The sequence below is a fragment of the Amblyomma maculatum genome, chromosome 6 (assembly GCF_055883805.1).
Source record: "Amblyomma maculatum isolate TAMU_Amacu chromosome 6, ASM5588380v1, whole genome shotgun sequence".
Classification (NCBI taxonomy): Eukaryota; Metazoa; Arthropoda; class Arachnida; order Ixodida; family Ixodidae; genus Amblyomma; species Amblyomma maculatum.
Genome location: NC_139349.1, coordinates 47,886,196 through 47,908,958, shown reverse-complemented (window position 1 = coordinate 47,908,958; position 22,763 = coordinate 47,886,196). Strand labels below are relative to the sequence as shown.

The window sequence follows — 22,763 nt, the reverse complement described above, 5'->3', positions numbered from 1 at the left end:
CTTTTGCTTTTCTGTTCTTGATTCCACACTGCAATCGATTTCTCTTCAGGCAAAAACAAAAAAAAAAAAAAAAAAAAAAAACAGAATGCAATGTTGCCAACCAGCTGCATCATATTCGTCCGACTTTGGTATTTGAGACCAAAATTACGATTTGTGTAATCGGTCGTTCAATTTAACTCAGTTTATTTGCCATCATGGTACCAATGATGGCAGAGGTATGAGCTGCTGTTTGACAGCTTGACAAGGTCACGGCCCCTCACTTTGGCAGCAGTACAGTAGTCTGGCATATGTACATAAAAGAAAAGTACATATCATGTGCATCTCAACGCAAGGAAAGCACAGATGGGAGAACAAAGCTCTTCTCAATTAACAGTGATCAACGTACCAACGTGCGCAATGAAAACAAGCGGAAAGACGCTCACAATAACGTCGAGTAAAAAAGAGATAGGTTAAACAAGTCACTACCAATAGCGCTAAAATTAAGTGCAATAAGTTCCGGCGCGTATCATTGTGAAAAAAAAAAAGAAAATAGTTTTATGCGAGGTTATTAAAAAGTCGGGGTAGTCTATTTTCTAATGTCTGTTCTCCATACGAAGTTCTGTAACTTCTTACACTCCACTTGTCAATATTTCTTGGGATGTGTAATGAATCTAGTTTTTCTAGCCCAGCTAATTTTGAAAGGAAAGACGTGTTTAGAACTCGTTTATTATATTCTTACTTAAACCGTAGTCGTAAATCTTATTAGTGGAAATATACTGTACTTTAAGAAAGTGCTGTCGCGTGGTAAGTTGGCTGACAATTTTCACTGTATTCTTTTTTTTTTTTTTCTGCAACACATGTGGCTTGAAGTAGGCGAGATTGGAACAATTAACGTTGCAGCATTGGTATTACATTTCGTGATAGTATCTCACGGTTTCTGTATAGGAAACCAATAATATGTGAGCATTTATTCACCAGGGAAGCTAACATGGTCATATCATTGCATTTTGTTTTTCATTAAATAGTACGCCTAGGATTTTAAATGAAGCTACGATTTCTAAAGGCACAGACTGGAGGAATACATTCTCGGTAATACAAACTGGCTTTGTTTTTAATTCCTCTGAAAACAAAGACATTTGTCGTTGTAGCGCTTATCTGCAATGCGTGTTTATTACTTCAGTTTATGGCCTGCGGCGTCTATCAGTTCGGCTATCTTTTCTCTGGAAAAAAAAAAAAAACATACTGGCGTCGTCAGCATAGGTAATAAATTTGACAAGTGGAGCTGCGTACATGATGTCACTGATGTTAAGAAAGGGACCTAAAATACTTCACAGCAGAACGTCGCAGCCTATAGATAGCACATTTGATAGGAAGCCATTTATTGTTACTGTTTTTGATGTATTAGATAGGACTGTACAAACGATATAATGCATATCGCGGAGCCATATAGCGCTGAACCTTACAAAGAAGTATTTCGTGGTTTAGTAGGTCTAAAGCCACCGAGAAGCCAAGAAATATAGCAATGATTACCCTATTCAGTTCGAATTCATTTAGTAGATTCCCTTGTATGGCATTCCTATTTTCTGTTCAGTCCTTCTCAGAACGCTTAATTACGGCAAAGTTTGGCGAAAACAACTCGCAGCCAAGAGAGAAGAATGACGCCCGCGCTTCAGGGCACATCTTCTCAAGAGCATATCAGTCTTTCATAGCGTTACGTAAATATTCAAGAGCTCTCTATGTTGTAGGTTCCAAACGCTAAGATTTGTAAGTACCACAAGGTCCCACCAAAGGCCATTAGTAGCCGCAGGCCGGCACGCTAGTAGCGAATGCGTCCATCAGGGGCGGCGATGCAACATCTCGCCGCGCGGCGGAGCTGCTCCCCTCGGCGGCGCAATGGGTCTGCCCCGCGAAGCATTTCCGCTTCCTCCCGAGCGGCCGCAGACGCGGAGCAGCTCTCCGGCACCCGGCGGCCCGCGCAGTGATCCCGCCCGAGAACGTCTTTCTTTCGGACTGCTCGCGCCACTTTCCCTCCCCTCTCCCCGCACGCCGAGTCTCGTCCGAGCTGCCAGCGGCATGCGCCGTCGGCCGGACACCTCAAAACCTTTCTCCCTGCCTCTGCCCCGAATTCCGTACCGCTGACCGTCAAAGGAGTGTATCTGGCTAGAGGCTCAAATCGCGCGAAAGTGCTCACAGCGGACATTATTCCTTGTACAAGCCGACATCGCGAGTGGATTTGGCAAGCAGCGGCCTCGTTCAGGTGGCCGCCACCCTCGCCTCGCCGCCACCGCCGGTTGCCGAGAAGAAAGGCCGACGCGCCCCCCGGGTCCGGTCGGCTCGCTCGATGGTGAGTCACACGGCTTTGCTCCGCGCGCGCTGCTCCCCGCCGTCCATCCCTGCTGCTCTGCATCCGCGCGAGCACGCGGCGCCGGTGCTCCTGCGCGCGGCTCGGGCCGCCGCACTCGTGGTGGTGGGAGCGCGCGTGCCCGCCCCTGCCGGAGAGCGAGACCAACGGGTCGCGAGATCAAAGAACCCCGTCACCCCTCTCATTGCGGAATGACAGCGCGCCAGGAGCCACCGGTACGCGTGGGAAGAGCGGCGCCAAATGTTTAACTGCGAGGAGGAGTAGGGAGGGAGAAGCCAACGAGCTCCAGCCTTGTCTTTTCTGTCTCTCACCCATTACAAAGGCTGTCGGACAGTGCTGATCTCCACCCAGCTTTCTCGATCGCAGACTCTGTCATGTGAAAAGCGCCATCGTGTCCTTGCCGTGGCTTAAGATGTTTGTGAAGCCGGCTTCGCGGCGAAACTAGCGAAACTTGCCTTTCTGCATTCATCTAAAAAGATAAAAAGGCACCGCGTAATAACCCGTCTTAGCTATAGCAACCTCAGCTGTACAGTGTCGGTAATTATATTGCGAGATACGCCTCGGCAGCAAAGTTTTGTCAGGCGTTACCTAGCGAATATTAGGAAGTACCCAATGCAGTCTAGTACATGTCGCTGACGCGCTCACGTATGGGCCTAAGTAATCGTATCTTTTCTAGGAAACGCATGAGAAAATTTGAGAAATTTCAAAATGAGAAATTTTGAACGACTGGAGCGTAGTTCGTGATATTTTGGTCGCACCTGTACAAAGCGCGCTGCCTTCTTTGCCTAGTAGCATTTACCGTACGGTCGCAGTCAAGAGCTGTTCCTCACTTCCATCTGTGATGAGATGCGTCACGTAACGCATCGCTTTCTGCTCGCATTGAGGTTTAATGCTGCAAGTTCGATCAGAGCTTTTGTTTCAGTACCGTTGTACAGTAAGCGATAGCACTGCGGTATTTGTGTCCGTATATGGCAAAGCTACCAACAGGAACGAGCCTCCGTATTTGCCGTACAATATTTTAGCACCATCGTATAGTAAATACACTAGCCACGGCGACTATACGATCGCACGGCAAATGGGGCTATACAAGCGTGGCAGCGCAAGAAACTGCAAGCAATTTAAACGGTCCGAATGCACTACACAACCTCACCCGTAGCAAGAGCATTTGCTGCTTGATAGGGCCAATCTCCGAAGTGCACAATGCCGCCTCGGTTTCAGCGGACGTGCACCTGCAGCAACGTCGGTTTCGTTTTCTGCCACCTTGCACAGCCTGCGAGCAAAATAACATAGCACGCTATTCGCCTCAGAAATTTTGCAGCATTGCTTCATCGAAACTTGCAGCAATGATGCAGACTGGTAGTGAACGATAGTGTGGCTTCTTGTTTACAAATTAACTGCAGATTGCACCAGCATACGAGACAGACACAGGAGACAAGGTGGACGGGCGCTTACTTGCAACAGTTTTCGTTGCTTTTAAAATAAAAAGAAAATAATGTAGTACTGGCCGAGTTGAAAGCTGATAACATCCCTAACAGAAGGAAACAAGAGCACCACATGTCATGTGCTTACATGCCATACGGACTGCTTGGCCTTTTTCCCTCATGGTAGGTGCGTTTGTTGTCCGATTTTATTTCTGCCTGTGTGCTAGTTTTTACTTTAAATGCAGTAAAAGCAGTTGGAAGTTTGCGCCTTTGGCGTCCACCTGGTATCCTCTGTGTGTGTCGCACGTACGCGCAATTTGTTGTTAATGCAACCGTGAACCAACTCTCCCAACAGCCAACCAATTCTCATAAGGCCAGGGATATATATATATAGCGAGAGAGATATATATAGATAGATAGATAACGCAATAGCTTGCTCCGTTTAATGACCATGCATGTGTATCTTTAGTCACTCTTCTTGCACAACAGACAGTAATTAACACGAGTATGTCCTATCAGGCACTGCAGCTTCGAAACATCCAGGTTTATTTCAAAATATTATTGAATATTCGAATGTCTATATGCTAGCAGCACACACCATATTGACCGAAATTGAGTGCCATTCGCGCACACCTGCCAGTGCCTCCTGAAGAACGCGTGGCAAGGAAAGCAGGTACCGGTTTTGCACGCGCCGTTGCCGTTACTGATCGTGAGAATAATTGAACGGCCTTGCTATACTCGTCGACGTGCTGGAGATAATGAAGAAATCTAAGCAAAGTGCGAGCGTTCTGCAGCTTTTCCAAAGCCAAGGCGTGGCTGTTAGCCGTTTCTCCCCGCATACCCAACACTCGTTGCGATTTCTAAGATATGAAAGGTGATCACTTTGGCGTGCAACTTTTTCACATTTATAAGCCTGTGTTCATCAGTTCTGCGTTTCTTGGCTTTATATCAGTGCATTTGTCGCTGCGGAGTGACCGAGAGCGCGGCATGGCCCCAGGCCGTTTAGCATGCGGGAATCGCCGTGAGTCCGTGACATATCATGCCCGCATCACTGTTTTCGGTTTCGTTCAATAAATAAAGATAACAGGAACTCAGAAATCGATTTTGGTACCAAAATTATAGTGATGCTAATAGGGACAAAGTATGATAAGGTTACACCATAAGCACTCACTTTGTATGTAGAAAACTGCATCAAAATTGCAAAAAATGCATAAGTATCGAGCTCGACCTGTCTGTCCGGCTGATACAGTCGAAAATTTACTAAACCCTTATTTGGGTAACTGCGCATGAAGTCCAGCATTGCATTTCTTTGTTGACTAAGTCACATGATTCGATGTCGCTGCTTTCTCGACGGGTCGTTACATTCAGTCCGTGTTGTATATGCTCAACTAAGTGGCTACCGTTTGCTTTAAAGTGAGCGCACTTCGCAAACAAGGACGCTGTTAACACACATACCGAAAGTTTTGAAACTATGATTTCGTTACGTTGGAGCGACGGCCTACCTATGTTCCTTTGCACAACGTTTATTATTATTATTATTATTTTTGTATTATTCTTTATCGCCGTCGCAACGTACGCACGCACACGTGAGTTAGAGGCACCGCGACTGTCATTTTTGTTTGGGTACGCTAGAAAACACACTTGTCATTGAGTTCGATCGAATGCCCTGGTACCACGCCCCTGCGAAGTGTACGGCGTTGGTCGATGAATTCGTGACAGCTGTAGGGCGCGGTGCTGCAGATCAGAGTTGAACAGCTTCGCCGCGGTGGCACAGGGGTGAGGGCGCTCGACTGCTGATCCAAGGACACGGAATCAAATCGCGGCCGCGCCGGTCGCGTCTTGATGGAGGCGATTAGCAAGGGGCCTGTATATGTATGTGCGATGTACGGTGTTTCGAATAGTCTGATTCGCTTTGGGACGTTGAACCTTCTAAACCAAACTGAAGTCGATTCCACCGTGTCGAAGAACTTCCGACGAAGGTGCATGCGCCCTAATCGGCATGAATCGGGAAGATAGGTATCGCTCACCCTTTGTCAGTGAAAAACGTTTTTTTTTTTTTAACCAGTTTTCCTGTGCAAGCATGATTCCTTTAATGCCCAAGAACAATTTAAATTTGGTAGTAGAGTGCGAAATAACAATTTCCTTTCGCATTTCTGTCATCAGTACGTAGCGATCCGTGTGTGATAGAGAATCATAGTAGGAGGACACCTTTTTGGGGTATAGTTCGTGTCTTTAAAGCGGTTGGTTGGTTTGTAGGGTTTAATGTCCCAAAGCGACTGAGGCTATGAGAGACGCCAATAGTGGAGGACTCCGGAAATTTCGACCACCTGGGTTTCTTTAACGTGCACTGACATCGCACAGCACAAGGACGCCATGCTTTCCGCCTTCATCAAAAAGCGGCCGCCGAGGCCGGGATTCGATCCCGCATACTTGGGAACAGTCGTCGAGCGCCGTAACCACTGCGCCACCCCGGCGGGGCGTTCTTTAAAGCGACACGAAGACACAAGCGCATTGTCAACAGAACATGTAGCCAGTGGAATCGCCATTTTCGTCTAAAACACGGACAGGGTCGCAGTGGTTCTTCAGAGGAACGATCCTTCATCTTGGGGGTGCTCAACGGCCTCTGCAAGACACATTTTAAATTTGCCGCCATTCGTTTCATTCTACAATGGCCTTCGTGCTGGGCGGAGGTTTAGAGCGATGACTGCCTTGCCTGCACGTTCGGTGTTCATGTATCTGCCAACGTCTTGCAGCAAGTTGGCTTTGCTGATGAGCGCCCATTGGTCGGCTGCAGGGGTTACGTCATAGCCGCGCAGATAACCCAGCTGGCATTTAGATCATAAATGTCAGCCTTTTGGGGACGTAGCCGTATTATCCCGCGGGTGACTGGCCGCTGAAGCATGACCATATCGCCGATCCCTTGCCTAGGCGTTATACATCGTAAAGTCCACGCTTAACAAGCCTGCGTTTCCAGATATTTCGCTCGCCTATATATTATAAGCATGTTTCTCTGATCTGTAGCTGTTTCTACGTTGGGTCACCGGTTGCTTATTAGAGCTGTCCAACCTTCACTTGGGACAGCCGTGCACAACGGAAGCGACGACTGCGTACAGAGTGGCGCATTTGAAGGGGTCAAGGTGTTGAACAGCATTCCGCCAGTGTGGTTGTGTATACGCAGAGTGTGAGCCGTATCAATGCAGGTATATCTGAACAAAAAGAGGTATATCTGAACTGATCGGCGGTGTCTTATTTACGTTAATGTAATAAAAATGTTGACGTGGAGAGGGATCCTTCTGGAGCCACAGCAACTTCCGAAGAAACTTTCACTTGTTGCTTCGGTCGAGCAACATTTATGCACTATGCTACGGCCACGACAAGGGGAATAAAAAAAAAGGGGGGGGGGGGGGGGACTAAAATTTGAGGGGAATATATGAATGCAGCTGGTCCAGGACTGCATTAATTGGAGAAGTAAATGAATTAGGCCTTGTCGTGCAGTGCGCGTGGTAAGGCTGGCTAGTTATTGTTGCAGGGAACGAGTGCTCTAAGTTTACGGCAAAAAAAAAAAAAATGCTAGAAGAGAAGCTTCAATAGGCCGACTGTAGGTAAAACGTTTTCGTGCAATAAAAAGTAAACAAATAAGATAGATTCATGCTGTATTGTGCCTAGTGGTGGCAGCTGTAATTAATATTTTCGCTTCCTCTGTGGGATCGGAAGGAAGTCATTGTGCTGCCGGTAATGTAATGCATACCGCCTTTTGTCACCTTTCGCTCTGCTGCCCATACTCGCGGAACTCAAAATTTTATCGAGTCACTCAAAGATTCAACACGCGTAGACCAATGGTTTGACATAGTTTGCACTACATTAAGCGGTCGTAACAGTATCGGTCGCTTCCGCAGTCAACGACTTCCGCTTTCAGCTCGCGTCACATTCTAGCACTCCTCTACCAGGCGGGTAGCGTGCAACACATAGTATCTGCGTCAGTGTTGTTCCTGCCTAACGTGGGGGCGTAAGTAACCAGAGCCCTAGACCCGGCGTGAGCTTTCTCGCTCTCGCCCATCTTTCTCCACTGGGAGTTATCCAGTCGACATTCCTGGAGTACTTGTTTTGCAGTCACGGTTCGTTTTTTTTTTTCTTTTTTTTTTCCCTTTTTTTTTTTTTCTGCCTAGTTCTTCTGCGGTGAGACGCTTCTTGAAAAGCATCTGGGAAGAGCGCCTTTCGAGAGCTACTTGCTATTCCGATTTTCCGCTATCATGGGGTTTGACCGATCTCATGCGTTAGTAAATCTGGTTAACTGCTAATTGCAGCGAAGTAAAGCGCCCGTTGTTTAGGTTTACTGCTCGTTTCGTTGTACATACGGCCAGAAGTCCTTTCATGATATTGTACGGAATGTGCAGTCAAATGAGCGTTTTCAGTGCTCGTTGTACAGCATCCCAGAAAAGTACGACAATATTACGCCTTTACTGAGAGGAAGCAGTGTTCAGTCGTTTTTGGAGCCGAAGTTAAGGGCCTATTCTGGTTCTTGGAATCCTTAAATAACTTCGATTCCCGAAGAACATAATTAACGACCCTTCAAGCGCCCTAAATTTTAAGGCAAGCACTCTTTAAATTGTATGAAAAACTGAATCGATCTGGCCTAGCACTTAAAAGCAAATTTCTAAGCAGTGACGAAGAACTGAAAAACAACTCAGCAGAGGTGTGCATTCTTCCCGCGTCCTATTTGCTGTTCCATTCCTTCCTGCTACACGACCAACCAGTCCAGGTATCGACTCTTCTCAAGATGCATTCTCTGCAGAAGAGCTTGACAGGTTGTGAATGGTTATCATAGTTACCACTTTATTTCTGATTTCCCTTCATAAAAGCTGCCGTATCGTGCGTTCTTTTTCACGAAACTTTGATTCGCTCAGTACCAGTGTTGCACAGTAGCCACGTACCTCCATTTTACCTTATGCTTCACACCATGTAGTGCGAGTTGCCTTGTTAAAAGCGAGAATTCAGCTCGTCTGGACTGAATGATTTCAGTTAAGAGAAATGTATACCGCAGAATATTGATGTTGCTAAAAAGAGTTCGTCGGCCCGGAAGGGTAATCTGAAAAGCTTCAAATACATCAAAAACGTCGCCGTGCTATATCTGCCGGCATGGGTAGCAGCAACACGAAGAGAAGTTCCGTGTTCGCTGGGAGAACATCGTCACGAATGCCTGTACACGCAGGTAAACACACTCGGTGCGGTTCTCATTGCGATAACAAAATTGGCCTCAAGATTAGCAATCATATTCATTTGTAACACGTGACAAAGCCATAGCGGCCTGCTCAGCGTACTAATGTCAGTTAATTTTTGTCTTCCGTACTTTTTGTAATTCCAGAGTGTTATTTTTTTGGGGGGGGGCAACAGTAGAATTTGTCGTTCGTTCCTCTTCGGAAGGTTCTTTAAACCCTTCCTGTTATGCAGTTCGGCGTAGGGAAGACCAAGAGGCTTACTTGAAGGTGATGATGGTAGAGCATATATTTACAGCATGACATATATATATATACAGAGAGTAAAGCTGGAAGTTTAAATGAATTTACAAAAAGAACACACTGCATTACCTTACTCTTCGACCTAACTGGTTAGAGCCTAAGCAGAACAGCCGCGTTACATGCCTACACATGGAGCCCCAGCTCAGACTGGACTCTCTTGGATCACGTCTCATTTTACACCTTCGCAAAACAAAGAAATAGGGGCGGTCATTTTCAGAGGTCAGCCCCACACATCAACTGCCCTGTAAGGAAATATGCTAGATGGGCACAGCCCCATGGGTTGGCCTTAGCCTCTAACCCAGGGCCCCACTAGCAATACAAATTACAGCAAACAAAGAACAGCGAAACTCTTTCCCCAGTGAGGGTGTCGAACCCTTTCCTCTCGGGAGACTTTCTTCCCACTTGTCTCCCGCACAGCAACCAAGATGAAAAGAAGCCTCAAGCGAGCGAGAAAATCGAAGGACGAAGTATACTTGCATCTCGAGAACACGCGAAGGGAAACCAACCTTCCCCTAATCCCAACTTCCCCTTCCCCCTGGTCACCAAGAGTGATGCCACAAAGATGGCTAACATAAGACGTGACCAGTACCCTCTCCCCAAAAATAAACCATAGTCACCACCACCACCACCACCACACGCGAAAAGACACTACTGCAAAGAATGTTCGTCTTTGCTGGAAGTCTGCCGATGGGCGCACTAAAGATGCTGAACTTAACTGACATAAACTCGGCTCACTAAAGATACTGAACTTAACTGGCATAACCTCATTGCTTGCGCTGAACGGCCAGGGAGAAAAAGGCATAGATGATGCCCATATAACGTAAATCAGAGGCAATTTCTCTTAATCCTATCTTGAATGATATCCAGTCTATCCAGTAAATTGAAAGTTTTTTTTTCTTGTCCTCCTTGATAGTGCTTCTTTGCGTCCTTAATTTCTGGAATTTTCCATGTTCAAGCCCGATAATCTGCACGAACCCTAGCTTAAGTTGAGCTTTGGGCTTGTTAGCGTTGCATTTCCATAGAGAGGCTCAAAAGGCAAAACAAAGGAACAGATAATGAACGAGCTCTCGTCTTGTTATTTTGACAAAGCCTGAAGCGCAAAAAAAAAAAAAAGAAAAAACAGACGTGATAGAGATACGGACCTGTGTCTCCCTCACGTCTGTCTTTTCTGCGTTTCAGGCTTCGCCAAAGTGAGTAAACTCCACCAAGAAAGCCTTGCTCGTTTCGTCTCGCCTTTCTTCAATCTGTTCTCCTCGTCGCAATGTACGCATTCCGTTGGAACGCGTCATACAGGCAGCATTTAAGGGAAGATTGGAATGGTTCTTTTTCTTTTTTTATCTAGCCATGCTTTTTAACGGTCAGTGTCTAATTGAAGTCGCTTATCGAATGAAGTGTTTGTAGATAGCGATAGAGGCATTTTACGTACAGCGGGACACCGGTGAAGGAAAGTAGAATAGAAATCAAACGCTTGCGCAACTGTTTCAGTGAAATTGAAATCTGAAACTCAGCAGAAAAAAACGTAACCAGAAAAAAGAACTACCAGCACGATACACCTCATTCATTAACCAATGTAAACAAGGACACAAGACAAATAGGAGTCGGAAAACGTTATCCAAATTGATTTACGAGAATTGAACTGTCGGGTGGGAATTTTTTTTTTTTTTAATAAGATGCTTAGGTGAAAGGCCTAGGCAGGAGGGGCATTCAAGACGTAGAGTAAATGAAATACAGGCACAAGATGCATGAACTGAAAGCAATAATACATGACCAGGGCACAAAAAAGTAAAAAGGAAAACAATGAATTGATGCGGTGCTACAAAAACAAAAGGGCATAAGATAACATCAATGATTTAATTGCAGCACACTCTTAGTAGAGTCGAGCGAGTGAAGGCAATATTCAGGTAAATCATTCCAGTCATGAACAGTTCGGATAAAGAGCGAAAATTTGAATAAGTTTGTCCTAGTAAAATAGGCTGTTTAGAGAAAAGGGATGGGTATGACGGGTTAGGCGCGTTGCAAGAGGGGATAGATACGGGTTAGGATCTAGTGCAAGTTTGCGGTTCAGTAATAAATATAAAAATTTGACATACAAGCTTGCGTCTGGACTACAGGGTTCTGATACCATGATCATGCATTAGTTTTGAAACAGAGTCAGTGTGGCTGTTCTTTGAGTAGATAAAACGAACAGATCATCGCTGAGTAAAAAAAACCTGCGAACTTTTTGTTGCCTTTTGTTGGTAACGCGAAACAGATTTTTCGGTGTTGATTTTCATTCCCCCACTCATTACACCAGGCTACAATGTTGGTAAGATTTGAGATTAGAGCATGTTGGTGAGAGATACTGAGTCTGTACCTCGTTGAAAAGGATGCAGTCGTCTGCGAATAAGCGGATTTTAGTAGGTTCCTTAATGGCATTTACAATATCATTACACAAAATCTGGAAAAGTAAGGGGCAAAGCACACTACCTTGGGGTACACCGGAAGTGACTGATAGGACGTTAGAAGTGTTGCTTTTTATCTCTTCATATTGATTACGGCCAGTCAGATATTCAGATACACAAGCAATTATGCAACTAGGAAGATCAATGATTTGTAATTTATAGATTAATTTGCCATGCGGAACGCGATCAAATGCCTTACTAAAATCCAGAAAAATCATGTCAACCTGACCACCATTATCGAAAATTAAAGCAATAAGATGAATAACTGTAGCTAATTGAGCAACGGTAGAATACCCTTTTCGGAAGCCATGCTGGAATGGGGATAAAATATGGTGTCTGTCCAGAAATTCATTAATGTAATTGGTCAATATGTGCTCCAGGAGCTTGCAGGAAGATGAAACAATCGAAACTGGGCGATAGTTAAGAACAGAAAAGCGGTCCCTATTTTTAAATACTGGTACGACTCTAGCTAATTTCCCACCTCGTGCCAATGTTGCTGATGTTATTGATGCCTGAAATATGACAACGAGGAATCTGGCTGTGGGTTCAGCATAACGACGGAGGAAGCCATTCGGAATATTATCAAGCCCTGGCGAAGATTTAAGCTTTAGTCGCAGAATCATATTTAGTACGCCCTGATACGAGATATTAAAGTCAGGAACGTGTGATAAGCTCTCGCGTTGTTATTGCTCGGATGAAACAGAAGAGACTCTACTAAAGTGAGTATCAAAATGATGTGCAATACGCTTGGAGTCGTCAATCATAGTACCATGGTGTAAAATTCGCTCAACTGGTTTCTTCCGGTCGCTTAAAAAGTTCCAGAAATTTTGGGGGTCACTTTGAATAAAACTAGGCAGAGTGTTATTGAAGTAAAATCTTTTCGCCTGGTGAATAGCCCGCGATAGGGCACGCCGAATGTCAACCAGATAGTCACATGTTGACCCTTTCTTTCTTCTTAGGCGTTTAAATTTTCTTATGAGGTGTATTATTTCTCTTGCCATCTATGGCGTATACTTTGCAGTCTTTTTAATTTTGTTTGGTACGAAGTTATTATCTAAGCAAAAAAAAAAAGCATATGTTTTTGAACTTATCCCAAAGAGTCTGAACAACGTTTTCGCTGAAGTTATCGAACTCGGTATTAAGTGTTTCTCTAAAACAAATGAACTAAGATAGACGGGGAATTTGAGACTACCACCGCTGACGATTGGAAAAGAATATCAGCTCTCATGGATTCAAAATACGAATTCCTCACAAAAAGCAGACGCCCTCCGGAAGCATTACGAATAATTAGGAGTACATATTAAATTTTAGTGGCCATTTGGTCGCTTGCTTATACCAAATATCGAGAGACCACGGCATACAAATGTCGGAGTATGGCGTTGCAGAGATGGCACGAGTTCTTTTTAGTAATGCGTGCTGTGCATTCAGCCGGCAAGGCACTTGGGTGGTTTATGAGCAGATGCTATACCAGTATATTGAGCAGCTAGGTGTAGATCCGCACGAAACAAGCCAAAGAGGACAATCCTTAGGACATTGATGCGAGTGCCTAAAACTGAACCAAATACTTTCGTTAAACGAACAATTTCGTCTTCATGTGCTTGGTTTGCAAACACAGAATTACGCGGGATCATTAGCACAAACTAACCTTTGAGATCATTACCCAAATACGAATACCATGTACGGCACCACCGTTTAGAATACCCGTACACAACGATTCAATGTGCAAAACAAAGAGCCGTAGAAGTGACTGGCAGCCTTGTTTCTCAAAGCATTGACTCGACACTGGCTTTGAAAGGCAACCTTTATAGATAAGCGTGTGGAGCAGTCATTTTATAACGGACTTATCACATTAGAAGCAAATTAATCTACATCGACAGGCTCTAATGAATGAATGAATGAATGAATGAATGAATGAATGAATGAATGAATGAATGAATGAATGAATGAATTAATGAATGAATGAACGACGCTCTCGATCAAACGCCTGTGAAAAAATGACCTGCTGCATTGATAATTGCTCCTGACAGTCGCAACAATATTACACAACTGTACCCGACACATCACTGATGGGAAGCCTACTCTCAAACCTGAAGTTTAGTGAGACTCACTGACCACCTTAGCCTTCGGGATACTTGGGCTATAAATAAATCATGGAAGATGGGAATGGCAGCAGAGTGGGCTTTTACCGACTGTATGATACTATTCTTGGCATGTGGGGCTGTTTTTCATCCCCAATTTGCACCTGACTTTAAGCAGCGTCAATAACAAGAAGCGTCAATTACATAGGTGGAAGTCTTTGTTGTCATACTGTGCCGAAAACCTCACAGACGACATGAGTATGCATGTTGTTCGAAGTTAGGCTATCTATACTTTTTTTTTTTTTTTTTAACTTTGCGAGAAGCAATACACGTGAGTTCGTGTAATTAGGCTATACAGCTAGGTGGACACGAACTGCCACAAGAATTTCGTCGTAATATCATGAGTTAACTCAATGCAATTAACTTTTATACGCTGCAGTTAGTATGCATGTTTATATTAAAAACTTGTAGGCAACGGCATTCGAAGACTGTTCTGTTTTGTACAATTTTCATAACGCGAATGTACCCGCGCCGCGGTGGTGGTGCTGTGGTTAAGGCACTTGGTAACTGTGTCCAAAGGGTGCGGGATCGAATCCTGGCCGCGGCAGCCTCTTTTCGATTGGGGCTAAAAGCAAGGCGCCTGTGTGCGGAACGATGTCAGGGCGCGTTAAAGAACCCCGGGTGGTTTAAATTTCCGGAGCCCTCCACTACGGCGTCTCTCATAGCCTGAGTCGTTGTGGAACGTTAAACTCCACAAACCAAATCAAATCGCAACGCGAATGCACGTGTCCTTCCTAATGCGCGTTTATATTTTCAGCTCACTTGTTTGACTACGAAACCGTGACAATCCGAAAGAAGCTCGTCCCTGCTTTGGCGGTGCATATGGTGCTTTGCCTGACAAAAGGCTGTGAATTTACAGCCAACTGCGGTAACTTTTTTTTCTTGGCTATAAATCCAATTGTTTGGTCCGCAGAGTGATTCCTCGGTTTCGCGGGCCAAGAACAAAAAAGCTCTGCCAATAATGAAAAGTTATCGCTCCTGTCAAGAACGGTATGTTGTCAGCGTCTTCTGTCTGCGTTACATTAGGGAGGAGATTTATGCTGGATGCCCTAGTGTCGCATGAGTAATTAGACTGTTTTTGGCTATAGCTTAGGCATGCGTATCTCAAGACCGGGGGCGCCATTAAATCTGCACAAAATGGAATGGTCTTCGAATGCCACTGCCCACAAGTTTTTCGCACAATACGCATGCTAGCTGAAGTGCATAAAAAGTTAATCAGTGAACCTTTTTTATTGTTACTTAGTTTAAGATGGCAACTTTTTTGACATGGTTTGTGTCTGCCTTGCCGCATGACACCATTAAAACACGACGGCTATGTACTAGCCTATACGTACTAAAAAAAAAAAAATAAATAAAATAAAATAAAAAAGGATATTATTTCGAACGCACTGTGTATATTGAGTAATTTATTTTTATATATTTATTTATTTACCCTCAAGGCCTTTCGGTGTTACAGAGGAGGTGGGTACATGGGATATCAACAGCAAAGTCACTTCAGGGACACGAACAAAAATGCACGTCTTTCAAAAACAAAGGGAATAAAAAAAAATAGAAAAAGAAAAGTGACCCGGCTATGCAGAAAGACTTTTTATCGCATCTTTGAATGCCGTGGGATCTTCGATGCAGTCAATGGAAGGAGGCGGGTGGTTCCAGTCTCTTGCATTTCTTGACAAAAAAAAAGAAAAAAGCATTTTTGTACGACAGAATAGGACATGACTTATGCGTGTAATCGACGCGTACTGACCAAGTAGGTTCTGAAAAAAGTTCATCTTTTAGTAATGAGTTAGCTAAATACATTTTATGAAATAGGCGCAAACGGGAGAGCTTTCTTCGAATGTTTAAATTTGGAAGGCCTAGTTGTGATTTCATTAAAGAAACACACTCGTGGTACGAGCATAATTAGAAATAATTAAACGCGCTGATCGATTTTGAATTACTTTGATATCGTCAGTTAAGGTACGAAGAGCTAGATCCCATTGAAAGGACGCATATTCTATTTTAGGTCGAATTAAGGTTTGGTATAAGGTTAGTTCGAGGTGTTTTAGGGCTTGAGAAAAGTTTCCACGGATGTAATCTATATTACGACTGGAATTGTTAGAAATACATTTTACATGAACATGCCTATACGTATTTTGCTTCTTCAGCGCAATGCTTCCAAAGCAATGATTTGCAGCCGGCGCTTAAGGAATTGTGACACGACCGTGGCCGCGGTTTTCTTTCCTCGCCAGCACCACGAAAGTATTATACACCCTCTACACACTTGTCTTTCCGCCCAGCATGGTGATTAATAAATCGCACTCACACACTCATTGCGCCTGGCGACGACTAGCTGTACGCGACTTAAGAGCACCGGTCCTCTGCCTGACAGCACAAAACTAACAGCAGCTTAACAAAAACTGCGCTCACTCTTAAGACGCGCCGCCAGCTCGGCCTCATACATATTTGGGAAACCGTCGTGTACTTGTCACCTCATTCTCAGCTTCCCATCGCTCCGATGTCGCTGGAGCCTTGAAGCAGCAGCCTTGGCCTCTGCACGGACAGTGATGATGCTTTTGTTTCTGAACTACATTATTTTGTTGTATTTTTTTCGCGCTTGTTACGTGCTTGTACAGACTTCAGTTATAAAATACCAGAGTCAGATAACCAAATACATGCCATCAAGTTTGCCCCACCTCGGTGGTTGCAAAGCTTGTCAGTGCTCTTGAGTACTGAGCCCAATTATGCGGGGTCGAATTCCTGCCACGGCGACCGCTTTTCGATGAAGGCGAAAAAAAAAAAAAAAAGCACCCGTGTGCTGTGCGATGTCAGTCCACGTTGAGGTCCTCGCGTTGTCGAAGTTTCCGGTGCCCTCCACTATGGCACTCCCTGTTGCCAATGTCGCTTTGGGAAATATTTTAGATCGTATACAAATTGTTCTTTCGTCCATGAAAATCGGCAGTCGTAACGCTGTTTCTCGCTTTTATAAAACATTTCATTTTTGCAATTCCGCAGCTTTCTTCTACTATCATTGCATTGCGCTATGTATATAGTGATCGATATTTCGGTAATTACGGTCTTGAAATCAACCCACGTTTTGGTCCAGTCTCCAATTTCGATCCAAATTGCTCGATGTCGTTCCACTTTGAAGGATGGCGGATAAAGGGAAGCATACGTTTTGTTCTCGCGTTCCACATCGATGAGTGGCGAGGTCGTGGTGCGGCCACTTATCCAGCCTGTCGTCAAGGTTTCGAAAAGAAAGCCCGTAATTATCAGCCACACATCATGAAGCTAGCGTTTTCATGGATCGATTATTTGTTCTTTCAGTGAGCTATTTCCAAAGCACGCGGACGACCCTATCATCATGGCATCTTTCTTTTTCTTTTTTTTTTACTAGTAATCATATGTTAACAGGAGCATTTTCGCGCCGTGCGCACGTTACTTTCCCTCCTTCCTCTTCATCACCCTTTTTATTTTTTTTTCCTAATTAAAAGTGATGACGAATTTGAGCTTAGGTCAGCGTGGTCGCTGCCTTAAAAGGTCCTCTCTCTCTCTCTCTCTCTCTCTCTCTCTCTCTCTCTCTCTCTCTCTCTCTCTCTCTCTCTCTCTCTCTCTCTCTCTCTATCTCTCTCTCTCTATCTCTCTCTCTCTCTCTCTCTCTATCTCTCTCTCCTCTCTTCTCTCTCTCTCTCTCGTGCATACTGGGCGTATTGTGGCAGTTCCTAATTAAGTTTCAGAGCTGCCTCCCAAAAACTCCTCGGCCCCTTCATTACTGGGTTTCGTAGTTCTGCGTCGCCAGGCGGTCCGGGCTCGCCAGAACGCCGACACAAAACACGAACTGCTACAAAAGGAGCGTCGCCGGCGGTTGACAGTGCGCAGGTTTCTGGACATGCAGTTCACTCGTTTATCTCCGGCGCGCTCTGCGACATCCGCTGCCCGACTGCCGCGGGGCGCCTGTTTTTCAGGGAGAAAAAGAAATAAATGTATTGCGCTGTAAAGTATATTGCGCGCTTCGCCGCCAGTTTATTGTCACTCCGAGGCGTCGAAAAAACACGTTCTCGCGAAGGCATATAGCGCGCTCGGAGGTTTCGTTGTTCTCTTTGGTGCAAAACTACTAAGAGAACGAACTCGTGAGCTGAAAATAAAAAAGAAAGGAAAAAAAAGTGAAATTTAAAAATGCGCGCCGCTCCTGGACTGCTGTCCGCCCCCTCGGCATTAATAAATGGTTTTTCTCGAAGGCAATCGCTGAAACCTTGCCGGCTTTATGGCACCAGCGCCTCAAACAGCTCAGGCTAGCGTTGGACTCCGAGTTGGGAAGTGAACGAACGGTCATTACGCACCCGGTGGCAGTCGCTCTTGCGTTTGGCAGCGTCTTCTTAACTAGTCCCCATTGTTCTTTGGCCGACGTTTGTGCGCGTGTTCTTACGTTTTTTCTGAGGCGGCTCTTTTTTTTTTTTTTTTTTCCTCCTAACACGCCGACGCAAGCGGCTGGCGACGCATTCGTCCGTCGCCTAAACTGTGGTGAAGATCGAGTCTTTCTAAATCTTGTTAGCCCCCGCCCCCGAACTCTTTGCGAGTTGCGTACTCATGCTACCTATTTGTCGTCGATACGGCCTAGGTTCCCTGGTTCTCGACATGAAGGCTATAATTAAATAAACGAGTTTACCACGGAGTGTAATGTACTGTAAGTAATTTGGGAAACGACACAGAAAAAGAAATCAGAACCAATCCTGCCTCATATCTCACTTGGACGCAATGACCTCATCATCGCTCAGTTCTGGACTCATAAAATCAGCCAACCTTTCTCAATTCATTTAATCATTTATTCATCTTTCATCTCATACCCTACTGATGCTCTGAGGCAATATATATCGATTAAAAAAAATCAGAACAGAACCGTACGCAACGAATCACTATGAGCAACTGTTCCTGATTCTACTTCACTCCTTTTCTGAGTAGCCTTCTCTGTGAATTGCGAGAACCGGGTAATAATTCCTTGCAGCACTTTGCTCACTGAATTAACAACCAACTATAGCGCAGATGCAGCCTCTGGGGACATCCGTGAGAAAGGTCGGATCCATTAGTCACTCTTAGAGGGGGTGGCTCAGGAGGCGAGGCGGTTCCATTTGAACAGCATATTTCTGAATTTTTTTCTCCTAGGAGAAAAGAGTCAGCATGGTTTTCCAGGGCCCAGAAACGGAGGGGGGGGGGGGGGGGGGGGGGGATGAAGAAGCTGCCGCTACCTCCTTCTTCCATATAACCGCCTCTGCTCAAGAGGTGGTTATAGAACAGTTGAATATCATATATCATAATCAGTTAACTAAAAGTTGTTCAGTTGTACAGCCCTCGTAAGGACTACATTCGCGAAGTCATTGATTTCTGCAGTATTCTCGATTAATAATTTAGAAAGTGGGAAGAACCATATCTCCTATATACATTTACACCAGGTTTGCAAAACTCTATGGTCGGAAGTGCAGTGAAGAAATTCTGGAGTAGGAATTGATGGCGTGTCAGCGTACACAATGGTACTAAGCTTAAGACATGCTTAAGTCACCGAGGAAATTTAAAAATCACTGACGTGAATAACTGAGAACGATAGTTGTGTCGCCAAATGGCTAAATGGCACGTGTTCGTGATTTTCTAGTTAGCGACCGCTGGGCATTGGTTAGCACGAATCCGGGGCCTTGTTTTTCAAATACGCTGCTCCGGAAATGAGCTGTGCGAAAGCACTGAAATGAATTTGTTTAAATCGAAATATGTTTGCACTGCGAACAGATAATTCACTGTGGAAGTGTTCGTCAGGCGTATAGAGGAATTGAGTTCTTGGATCGGGAAGTCTCTAGGCTTTGCATGAACGAGATATTTAGCTTGACGTTATAAACTGTTCCACTAGCGTGCTAAAGTTTATTTCACGGCGCAGGATATTGTTGCAACAAACGCCAGACCTTGTTAAACCCATACTGCGATGAAGTGCCAACTGTACCGTATTTTTTTTTCGCCTCTTTCGCGCTTCGATCTCGTGTTTTGCTGAGCACTCCTACGTCCTCTATCGTCTTGATTTCCACAAAATGTTATTCACTGCATCTGGGCACGTTCTAACCAAGAGTTCCGTTGGTAGTTCGAGGCCATGGCTGAACAATGTAACAAAATATGGCATAGAAGTAATCTTGTTTCTTTGTTGCGGTGCAGTCTTTGTCAAAATATTCAGGTCACCATTTATGGTTATTGGTCGCGCAGCATTGCCAGGGCCGCGAAAATTTACCAAGGAAGAAAGCAACTGCCATCTTAACTCGCCTCATTTCGTACATCCTTGCGAATTGTGCGGAATCAAGTACGGATTTAGTCAAAACTACACTGGCTACGAGATCTGATGCATACAGAACGGTGCAGTAGATCACCCATGGTATAGTCGCGAAGCTCGAGATCTTCATAGGGAGCACAATTCCCACCATCATTGCTCGGGAGGTTTAGATGTGTAGGGATGTCGTAACCAGGCCGTTAGAGGCTACAACTGCGAAACCCGTGGCCTGCGCTTTTCTTCCAAGTTCGTATACTAGGGATACCATGGCGGTCAGGTTGGCTGAAACCCGGCCTGATTAGTAGCGCCCCTGAGTTTCCGTAGATTTCGGAAACACAAACTTCTAAAATGAAAAAGAAAACAAGGTGTAAGGCACACTAGCAAAAACGTATTTGTACGTCGAAAAGGTTTGCAAAGCAAAAGACCAAGAGCTAGGAAATCATCAAAGAGCGCCTGGATGACAATTTTCCCCAGAGCCCAGTGCGCCCTTTCTCCTTTCAGCATTGTTCTTGAAATCCCTCAGGTGCCCCCCCCCCCAACTCCACTCTCCTCTCCCCCCCCCTCCCCCCTCCCTTTCTCTTAAGGACGCAAACCAATAACACACACACACACACACACACACACACACACACACACACACACACACACACACACACACACACACACACACACACACACACACACACGCGCGCGCGCGCGCGCGCGCACGCACACGCACGCACGCACGCACACGCACACGCACACGCACACGCACACGCACACGCACACGCACACGCACACGCACACGCACACGCACACGAGCGCGCGCGCGCGCGCGACTGGCAGGCTATCACAGCACTGCTCCAGTAGGGACTCCGCTTCTCACGGCGATTCAGCGTTGTTAATTGCGCGGACGAGAAGCATGGCATGTTAGTCCGTAAAGCTGTGCGTACACCAAAACAGTGCCTTGGACGGGGCTAAAGAAGGACTGGGAAACTTATTTGCGGTCTCAATAGAAATGCCCCCAAGGAAACCTGTCTGAAGTACACTTCGCGCCAGGAAACCTGACGCGCTTTCCTCTAATAGGCAAAATATGGCGTTTAGGCTTTCAGTGTCGGACGCCCGTCTGTCGTTCTACATCTCCACTTTCCCAAACATTTGCTGCTCATGTCGTTCACAGAAGAGTCCACTCCCCGCCGCATCAGTAGTAGGAGCAGGAAAAAAAAGAAAAACGCAGTAGTTAAATATGCCCGGTGAAGAGAGCGTACTACGGAGCAGTGTCGCGTGCAGGGACCCCCGTCGACCGCCGCGGTGCTGCTGCAGCGCGTGCCTTTGGCTTCTGCCGAAGGTGGATGCAAAGGCCTGATGGGGGAGAACGTCGTTTGTTTCCTGTCAAGCTTTAAAAAGCCAAGGACGGAGAGGGGGGGGGGGGGGGGGGGGGGCGCTTCACTAATTGCACGCTGGCGCTGCCGCTTATTGCTGCCTCTGTTCCTCAGCGCATGCATTCGGGGCGAGAACGGAGGCGACCACCCGGCAGAAGGGGAGCCCCTCCGCCTTCCCTCTTCCCTGCCTGCTCCCCGTCTTTCTCCTTATTCTTTCTTCCTTTTCTCGCGACTAATTAAAGTGCGCAGCGCCGGCAGGGGGAGAACAATGCGGCGCTTGCTTGTCGACGCATTGCCGCTCCTCGCGTGCGTTTGGTGGCGGCAGCTAGGCGATCCTTCGCCCGGTCGCCGCGGTCCTTTTGGCCGCGTCGCCCTGGCCGCCCGCTGTTACGGGCGCTGCGTCTCACCGCTGTTAACGTTCAACTCTTTCCTCCTTGTCTTCTAGTGTTGTCGGCGTCACTTTGTAAGAGCAAGGTAGATAAAGAGCGAACGTTTAAACGAATACTTAGGAGTCGGCCCTACAGCTGGCGATGTATACCTTGGCTGCTCGTGAGCAAGATACAGGTAGAACGAAAGGAAGAAGATGGTTTGCACGGTATAAAAAAGAAGAACCGAACAAGGGTAAATAGGGTACGCCTCAGGTCGCAGATGAGCCAACGTTTCGACAATGCGAGACGAAGACAAGTCCACTTGTCGAAACCGTTGGCTCATCTGCGACCTGAGGCGTACCTTATTTACCCATGTTCGGTTCTTCTTTTTATACCGTGAGCAAGATAGATATGGGAAGCAGGAAGTCTCTAACAATACTTAAATTTAAACCAGTTAGTGTTCCTAACTGAACTGTAAATATCAAGCGCCAGCAGGAGACGGGGACACAGCAGTTTTATCCGTTATTATCTTTGTTACCAACGAATGTTCAACCAACTCGCCTAACAAGCCATTCTGCTTACTTATAACCGGTTCCTTTTCAGTAGGCCTTGCGAGGACGGGGGAAAATGTGATGGAAGAAACAGCGGTCGCCTTAACTGCGGTCGGAACAATAAGCTCAGCAGGTGCTGACGCACGCAAATCCTCTTGAAGCCCAATGCGTAGAAGGGTAACACGAAGACTGATCGCTCTAGCGGTTGAGCATTGTGAAAAGAACAACTTGTTCTCTGCTGCACACAGCCCCGGGAATCAGCCAGGTATTACACGCTGAACGGTGGCTATAGAGTGTTTGCGCGCTTTGTACAATAGCGTCTTCGCTTTTCGCTGCCTGTTCGTTATGCTTT

The 22,763-nt window shown here is 45.8% G+C and overlaps 1 protein-coding gene across 3 annotated transcripts in view; it reads left to right on the top strand.

Moving 5' to 3' along the window:
• The first annotated feature begins 1,917 nt into the window (after positions 1-1,917).
• The window catches only part of LOC146185675 (galactosylceramide sulfotransferase-like), a 200,898-nt gene continuing 180,052 nt past the window's right edge, over positions 1,918-22,763 (top strand). For all 3 annotated transcript variants that reach the window (XM_084606584.1, XM_084606581.1, XM_084606582.1), the window contains exon 1: positions 1,918-2,323. The gene's annotated coding sequence lies outside the window, so the exon portion shown is untranslated. The remainder of the gene's footprint in view (positions 2,324-22,763) is intronic.